Genomic DNA, 9,788 nt, shown 5'->3' with positions numbered 1-9,788 from the left:
ACCAGAAAACCAGAAGAGCAGCTGTTGCTCAAATTGGTAGAGTACTAGCCTTGAGCTAGTGGACAGCACCCAGGCCCTAAGTTCAAGCCCCAAGACTTACCAATAAACAAATAAGTAAATAAATAAATAATTTAAACAGGTCCTGACACTTTTGCTTTTGATGGTATCACAATGGAATTTGGGTTAAAGTAGTTAGAAGACTATTATTCAAGAGTTGTGCCCTGTCTCACTGTTATATGGGAATTGGATCAGCAAGATATAAAGAAGCCACACTTTGAAAGGTTGAATCTGGAGTCTTTGCGATCAGACTCATGTCCCAAAGAAACTGCAGCCTCAAATGCAGTTACTACAAAGCTATGAAGACAAAAGTCACATGACTGGTATAAGGAACTAAATCTACCAAAAGTGTGTTTGCTGAAGTAAAGCAAGCTAGGTGGAACAATCCAGGATTTGGGGCAAGAATTCCCTGGAGCAAGACTTTCCAGGAGCTGAACAACCTGACACATCTACAATTCAAAGAATGACCTATTTCATCTCTAGAGTTTTTGGAACTGGGTGAAAAGTCCCCATCATCTACGAAGACAACTAGATGGTTGGTGAGGACAAGACCCTTATCCGTATTTCACTATCACCAGCAAAGTCCTCTGGGGTTAAAGGATAGGTTCTTCCAAGTAAGTGGTTCGAAGGTCAAGTTGCTCCAGGAGCTCAGAGAGATTGAGGCAGCCTTTCTCATTCAGGAAAGCTGTCCCTTTTCTACAGAGCCTAGAAAGCTAGGTCAGGGATTAGCCCTCAGTTACTAAGGGGCAGGAAGGAGGCAGCTGAGCTCAGACAGGCCAGAGCCCAGTTCAGCCTCCAGGCTCCCAGGCCAACAAGAGTCTCAAAGGGCCATGAACAGCAGACACTTTGCTCTGTCCCTGTTTCCCTGTGATATAAAGCTACTGAGTCTAAGTAACATATTATTCTCACAGCCATCCTGGTGTCTTGCTGAGTGGCGGGGGGCTTTCCACTCAGCTTCAAAAGGCTTAAGAGGTGAGAGAGGCCATTCTTTGAATTGCAGATGTCATGCTGTTTAGCTCCAGGAAAGCTTTGCTACAGAGAATGCTCGCCTTGATTATTTCCCTAAATGGTCTACATTGCTAGCCTCTGAGTTTCCCCTACGTAGTCTGCTTCAGCTGGGCTTGGGTCTCCACCCCAAACCTGTGGTTTTTGTCTTTAAAAGCCTTTGTATAAGCTACATTCTGGGTTGTGGGTCTTTGAGACAGGAGTCTACCTGCAGTTGCAGGTTTTTTAAATAAAGACTCCCAAGTCAACCTCTCAAGATGTGGCTTCTCTGTTTCTTGCGATTGAATTCTCAGCCACCGTGCCATTCCTGCCTGGTGGAGGAATTAGGCAGACTCTCTTCCCCTCCTAAATCCTCTGTTACCCATCAAGCTCTTGTCCAGTCCTATTCACAGATGGAGAAATCTGTGCTCCCTGTCTCCCTGGGCACCCTTCTTGCTGCTGCTGGCTTGTTGGTGGAAATGTTGCTGAAAGGAGACCTCCATGCCTGGTTCAGGCAGAAGAGAGTTTGTGTGGGAGAGCCATACCACCAGCTCATGGTATATAGGGGAGGGTGAGGAGAAGGTGTGATCGCAGCTGATGCGGATGTGGCCTCAAAGCCTGGCGTCCTTTGCTGATTGATAGTCACATGATAACTAGTCACAGGTGATTACCAGTTTCTTTCGGGCAGGTGATTTCTGGTAAGGCTACATGCTGTCTTTCACGAAGGAGGGAAGGGGCTGTTCTCCCAGGCAGACCTAACCATTGGGCCATGCCCAGAGCTCTTGTTCAAATGCAGCAGGGCCTCCCCAAAGCACCAGCTCTGTCTCTGGATTCCACAAAGGTCCTGCAGGCTGAGTCCCCAGGGCCTTCATCCAGGATCCCCCTGGCAAATGTCCATCTTCCTGCCACCCAGAGGAGGGTTTGCTGAAGCTACAAGACTGGCTCTCTGCTGCAATTTGGCATGACCTTCCCTTCCACAGACTGTTCCTCTTCTGTAAAGGTCCCAGGGTAGAGATGACCTCCAGAGACACCTTCCCCTCTGACCTCAGGCTAAGCCACTTTTTCTTAAGAAGCCCTCCTGGGCTCAAAAGGCTAAACATTTCCTTCTGATAAATTGGACTCAGGGGACAGGTCTAGTGAGTCTTGGGGCTTCTCTGGCCCTTGGGAGAAGCCACTTGAACTTTTAATGATGCTGCAGTAAAGAACTTCTGCAGACGTCTGGGGCCCTGAGAGCCAAATGAACTTTCCTATGGGGGAATTAAGGAGGAATCTGCTGGGAGCAGGAGGGGGGGGGCGGGGTATTCTTTAGATTGGGTGTTTTCCTTTTCTGAACCATTTCTTCAGGGAGCCTCTACCACACAGCAGGCAAAGCCAGCCCTGGTCTGCATAACTGAAGAGCTTTAGTAAGCATCACAGGCACTGGAAATCACCCAGGCCCAACCCTAAGGAGAGATATGAAAATTAAGGCCAGAGAAGGGAGGGATTTGTTGGAGTCCTCAGCTTTTGTAGGCTAGTGTAGCGCCATTATTGTCATGAGGGGCTGTCCATGCCTAATGTATATATGTGGAGAAGCCTGAAGGGGCAGGGATTAAGGAGGATCCCTCCACCTCTAACATCTGGCAGAGATAGGACCCCAAGGTAAATGTTTTTGAGATGCTCTAAGCTCTTAGGGATGGCAGGCTATGGTGACTAGTAATTTCCAATGTGGAACAGTATTTTTCCTTTAATTAGTTGGACATTTTAATTATAATTTTGAATGAAGAAAAATTAAATGGAGGTCTGGTTGCATATAAAGATTTGCAGGACTGATGGCTATGTTTTAAGTAGTTCAGAAAAACTGTCCCATGGCTTTGTTTTTGTATTTCTCCCCCAGAGCCCTTTCTCTCTTCTGCACACTACATACCCAGCCTTCTCCACCGAGGACCATAGTTCCAGACCACATGGTTGATGGATAAGCCGTTTGAAACTCCTGTTAGTCCACTTCAACCACACATTTCCTAGCATGCCCCACCCACACAAGTACCAGCATGCACATGCATAATCATAAGCCACCATATTCTATACTGGCACTTGTACACACTCATGTACATGCATGTCCCTAACAAGCTCACAGAAGTGTGCTTATACTGGCTGGAGTTGTCCTTGGTTAGTCAGCAATGGCAACCACATTGTTTTCACTAATTGGTGGCACCACCTAGTGGTGACACTGTAAGCAAATCTCTTTTGTACTTAGACCTAGCAAAACTTTCAGCTGGGCTCAGATGCCTCACACCTGTAATCCTAGCTACTTAGGATGGGATCTTAGGACAGAGATTCAAAGCTAACCCAGGCAGAAAGTCCATGAGATTCTTATCTCCAATTAACCACCAAAAAGCCACACGTGGAGCTATGACTCTATTGGGTAGAGCCCAAAAGCTCAGGGATAACAAACATCTAGGCCCTGAGATCAAGCCCCAGAAAATGCACGCGCGCGCTCATGTGCGCGCACACGCACACACAGACACATAAACAAACATAAAAACAAACCACCTCCTAGTGTCCAGATTTTTCTTTATAGAACTCAGTTTGAATCTATGCATTAAATCCCTCCAAAATGCCACTGAAATGACCAAAGAATTAAAAATGGGAGGATACTATTCTACAGTGGATATCAGTGGAATCACATTCCTGGCCCACAAGGGCCTCCAACAAGAAATATCCAGTGACCTGGAGAACTAGTAGTGTTTATTCTCAGAGAAGCTGCCCCATCTTTTGGCTTGAGACAAAAGCAAGGACACAAGCCCACTGATTCCTAACTTTGGCTCTCTTGCAGCCAGAGAGTGGGGACACTCCTGGCATATCTTAAAAAGAAGCTGTACAACACAGCAAATTTCTCGTCTCTAAACCCTTCCCCTACACTAGTAATGGCAGAATTGGAAATGAATTTGGAAATGAAACCATAACCTGTTCTTCAGTGTCTCAAATCAACATGCTATATAATCTTGTATAGAGGGCTGGGAAGGTGGCTCAGTGGTAGAGCGCTTGCCTTGCATGCCTGAGGCCCTGGGTTCTATTCCTCAGCACCACATAACAAAAAGAAAAAAGCCAGATGTGGTGTTGTGGCTCAAGTGGTAGAGTGCTAGCCTTGAGCTGAAGAGTTGAGGGACAGCGCCCAGGCCCAGAGTTCAGGCCCCACGACCGGATTCCCCCCGCCCCCCCCCCCCCCGCAAAAAAAAATCTTGTATAGAACCCACTTCCAACCCTTATCCCGAGCAAACATCTAAGCCCCTCCATAAGGTGAACAAATAGAGAAAAACCATTAGACAAATGAACAAAGATACCAGAAATTGTAACTTGTTTCTACAGTTATATCTAATAAACAGTAAAATCCCCATATTTGCATTCTAAGTAACATTCCAAAGGTCAGTCTATATATATGAACATGGAGAAATACATAAAAACAAATTCTCTTTTTATCTTGAAAACTAAGTCAAGAGACACTGCTTTGAGAACTCCTTATTGTTAGGATTTTAAAAAGAGGTAGCCGAGTAAGAACTGCACCACGCACGTGGTATTCAGGTAAGGGTAGGTTTATTCAGTAGACTTGCTGGGACCAGGCAAGGTTGGCACTCCACACGGCTGGCAAAAGAGGCCATCTGGCCCCGGGTTAGGCCTTATATAGGGTAGGGGGCGGGGAAGGGTGTGTCCAGGTAAAGGGAAGTAGGATCAGGTGGGAGAAAGGTGTACCCACATCAGATTAAGATGTGACCTCATCGGATGCGGATGTGACCTCTTCCAGGTGTCCCAGTTGCCTAGGTAACGCAGGTACTGGGTGAGGTCTGTTCGCTGTCCAGGAATGGACCTTACACTTATAAGTCAGCAGGGAAAATGATCTTAAAAGAGATGGAGGGGGACTGGAAATGTAACTTGGTAGTGAGCACTTATCTAGAGATAGACACACAGACAGTCAGATGGAGACAGAGAAAAGAAAGGTCCAGAACATATATATATATATATATATATATATATATATATATATATACATATATATATATATATATATACATATATATATATATATGTATATATATATATATATATATATATATACTTGGATAAACATACCAGTAATAGGGATTAGAGCCCATGCAAAAGTAATCATTAAAGAAAAAAATGCCTGTCCCATATAAATAAATCTTCCAATGAAAGTAGACTGAGTACAAAGCAAACCATTAAAAGAGGTTAGATCATCCAAGTAGGACCAGGTGAAAAATTAATATTATTAGAGGAAAGCAAGTTGCTATGATGCTGTACAAAGTTTGACAGCGCCATTCAAAACTGAACACATTCTACCTTATCATGCAACAATGCACTCATTAGAATTTGCCCAAGTAAGTTGGCCACATATTCATAAAAACTTGCACACAGATATATATAGAAACTTAACTCATAATTGCCAAAACTTAGAAGTGGCCAAGATGCTCTTCAGCAGATGAATGGGAAATAAACTGTGCTGCATCCAAATAATAGACTATGATTTTGCACTTTAAAAAAAAGCTATCAATTCATGAGAAGTCACCCAGAGGAATCTAAAATGTATTTTACTAAGTGTAAGAAGCCAATCTGAAAAGATTCCATACTGTATGATTCCAACTATATGACATCCTGACAAAGCCCAAACTCTAGTCAAAGAAGAGACTAGTGGTTGCCAGGCATTTGGGAGAGAGAAGGATGAATACCTGGCATCTAGAAGGGGTATGTAAGATAGTATTACAATATAGCCCAGGTTGCTCTTGAACTTGCTACGTAGCCCAGACTGGTCTCAACCTTCCTGCTTCAGCCTCCTAAGTGCTAGTATTACAGGCATGTGCCATCATGTCTGGCCCTATTTTTAAGATAGTGAAACTGTTTTGAATACATACAATGGAAGGTACCTATAACCATACATTTGTCAAAACCAATAGGATGTACAACACCACAAGTGTTGTACAATATAAACCATGGGCTTGGGTGATAAGGTAGCTGTGACAAATGCACATCTATGCTGGGGATCACTGTTAGGAACTCTCTGTAGCCAGCACTCAATTGTGCTGCAAACTTACTAGCACTCTAAAATAAAATCTCTATTAAAAAAATAGCATCCACAAACAGTAGGAGGTGTTTGAATTAAAGAGTGGAGAAAATAAATCTTTTTTTAACTTAAATAATTTAAATTTTCAAACTGAGGAAACTGTGATACCAAATCTGACAATTACAGCAGAAAACACTAGTAACAAATCTCACAGCTCTAACAGATGTGACATGGATAGCCCAGCAGAATAAATTATAAGCAAGCAAAGTTTATTCTAGGAATGTGAGACTGATTTAGTGTGTAAGTATAAGAAAAAAAGTAAAACCATATAATTGTCTCAACAGGTGGAAAAGGCATTTGATAAAATTCACTATGCATTCCAGACAAATACTGATTATGTGAAACTAGCAAACAACTTGCCATGAACATCTGTTGGAAGACTTATTACACGTGATAAGGATGGATACACTTCTTTTTATTTTGCCTTTCCAGATATATGAATTTCATCGTAGTTGGTCCAAAGCATCTGTCTGAAGAGTGGTGTAAATTCTTACAGAAAGAATGCCAAATAAGTCAAATGATTTAACTGATTTTTTGTTATTATTATTAATAACAAAGGGATTACAATTTTATAAGTCAGATTTTGAATACAATGCTTCCTTGTCAATGTTTCCCCTTCCTTCATTCTCCTCCCATTTGCCCCCTCCTGTCCCTAATCTCGTTTGATACTTCATTTTTTACATAACATCCATTGAGTTTCCACACAGGGAATACAGAATCAAGCAGAGGCCCCACTTCATAGCATTGACCCATAATGCAGAAATCCACCTAAAGTAGAGGGAGCCATGATATTTTTCTGGCCCCAAAGGATGATGGGAAGGACAAAAGAAAGAAAACTGGAGGGCAGTTTGGGATATTTCAAGAAGACCCTTCAAGAAGGATGTGGTTCATGAACTGTTGGACAGTTCAAAAGCACTTGTTCTGGGTCAATCGCTGATCTGGACTCAAGCCCAAGCCTAGGCCTACCTGACTCTAAAGCTTACCTCTAGCCCAGCATGATGTTATACTAGGCTGAGCTAGAATGAGAAGTGGGGTCTTTTATGAATCCACAGGAGAGAAAAATGAGGCCAGGGGCATGAGAAAGTAATGAAGAAGGAAAGAACTTTCAAGAACTTTGCTTTAAAATTTGAAGCACCCCTCATTAGGCTTGTGCAGAACAACATTCAAAGAGATCCATTTCCTGAGAGGCTTCTCAATTTGCCCTATACACAGAAATACACAAAGTTACAGACAAAAATTATTCTATAAAGTAGGCAATAATCAAAAAAATAATGTGGACAGATGGATAGAAAAGCAGATTGATATAGGATTTTTTTAAACATGTATTAAATGGTTAATAATTGTCAAGACTAGATGTGAAGTGTATGGCTAATCATGATAAAATTCTTTCAGTCTTTCTATATATTTGAAGATATTCATGTACACAAAGTTGAAAAAAAAAGGCAATATTTGAGAAGAATATAGAATCTTCCAGTGTTTTCCAATATGGCTACCACTGGCCATGTGACCACTGAGCATTTGAAATGTGTCTAGTCTGAGTTGAGATACTCTGTGTTACATAAAAGAATGTAAACTATGTCATTAAGAACTTGTTTGTATATGGGGCTTGAACTCAGGGTCTGGGTACTGTCCCTGAGCTTTTTTTTTTTTTTAATTCAAGGCTAGCGCTCTACCTCTAGAACCACAGCTCCACTTCTGGCTTTTTGGTAGTTTATTGGAGATAAGAGTCTGACAGACTTTTTTGCCCAGACTGGCCTTGAACTTGTAATCCTCAGATCTTAGTTCTCCTGAGTAGCTAGGATTACAGGATTAATAACCTTTTCAAAAATTATTCATTCACATTGAAATAACAGTATCGCTTTAAGTAAAATGCATGATTTAAATTCATTCTCATCTTTCATTTGACTTCCTTAATGCAGCCACTAGAACATTTTAAATTACATAGTCACTTTCATTTCTACTGGACATCTCTTACCTGATCTTGGACCATAACTTGTGCTGGGGAAAATACCTGGGACCATCAGGAACACCCAAGGGCTTGGCTACCAGCAGAAAAACTCCCTGATGATGAAAACTACCAGTAGCATGGATCAATTGGGCCAGTTTAATTGATGATCTGGGAGGCCATCCCAGAGCTCCAGTATGCCATATACCAGCATCAGGCCCTGAAATGCCACAGCAACAGAGCACTCTGGACCAGTCTCAAGGATTGCAGCTATTTGATCTGGGGAATGTGAACAAGTGTCTATTAATACTCAGTGCAATGGACCTGGCCATCCTCAAACTCAGCAGAGGAGCACATAAGGTGAGCGATCTCAGAAGAAAGAGAAACATCACTGCTAGTTTGCAGAAGGGCTTTCTACCTCCCAAAAGAACTTAGACGTGGAACTGTGGCTCAACTGGTAGAGCGCCACCCTTGGGTGAAAAAGCAAAGGTACAGTGCCCAGGCCCTAAATTTAAGCCCAGTACTAGCATAACAACAACAACTTGTCAATGAAGAGAGAGATGGAACAGGAAGTAAAGGACAAAACTATGTCTGAGAAGGTTTTAGAGTAAATGTTTGGGAAGATTGAGTTTTATATTCTCAAGGGAGTAAGCAAGGGAGAAGATCATGACTCACAGAAGGAGGTCTCTGAAGAAGAGAGAAGGATTAAGGCTAAGGATAGAGGTGAGAGGAAGTGTTTTGAAACTGACTCTGTCTCAGTACTTGATGTCATAGCCTCCTGGTCACTAGGACTTTGAAGTGACTCCCCTTAGGCCTCATTCCTCTCTGGTCGTGCCTACATTAAAAAAAATTAACCATGTGCTATCTACTAGAAATGTCTAAAATGTAAGATTACAAAAACGTTGAAAGCAAAAGAATACAAAAGATCTGTAAGCCAAATACTAAATAATAAACAAAGTGAATATTAAGCAAAAAGCATTACTAAAAATAAAGAGGAAGACAAAGGATAGAAGATGAGATTACTAGAATCAGAAGGAAAGAACTAATTTTATAAAACTCAAAAGGATTATAAAGGAATAGTGTAACAGTTATATGCCTGTCATACCGAAGAATGAAATTCTACAATTTGCAGCAACATAGGTCATTTTCATTGTCAAAATAATTTATGTACATGTGTGAAAATGGAACAATGACACTTGTTGAGGTTGATTTAGAGAGAGGAGTAATGTCCAATCATGCTCAATGAAGTAAGCTTTGCTGGTGAGTTTTAGTAATTATTACCAAACATTTAAAATTAATACCAATTCTTAAAAAAAAAAAGAAAGTACAAGAACACTCAGTGGAAAGAATAATCTTTTCAACAAACTGGGATAACTGGATACATGCTTGCAAAGTACAAAGTTGGAGCTTTCTTTCACATCAAACACAAAAATAGATCAAAGGCCTAAATTTTAGAGCTAAAACTATAAAATTCTGAGAATAAAGCATACACATAAATCTTTGTGACCTTGGATTTGGCAATGGAGTCTTAACTGTGACCCAAATACACAACCAAAGAAAAATTGAATTGTACTTCATCACAAAACTAAAGTTTTATCCTTCAAAGATGTATTTTAAAAGTGAAAAGATAACTACAGAATGGAAGGAAATATTTGCAAATAACATATCTGATCAGGGATTTATATTTAGGAA

The sequence above is a fragment of the Dipodomys merriami genome, unplaced genomic scaffold (assembly GCF_024711535.1).
Source record: "Dipodomys merriami isolate MVZ:Mamm:240054 unplaced genomic scaffold, mDipMer1.0.p SCAF_11, whole genome shotgun sequence".
NCBI classification, from domain to species: domain Eukaryota; kingdom Metazoa; phylum Chordata; class Mammalia; order Rodentia; family Heteromyidae; genus Dipodomys; species Dipodomys merriami.
Note: the sequence above shows the minus strand (reverse complement) of the source record.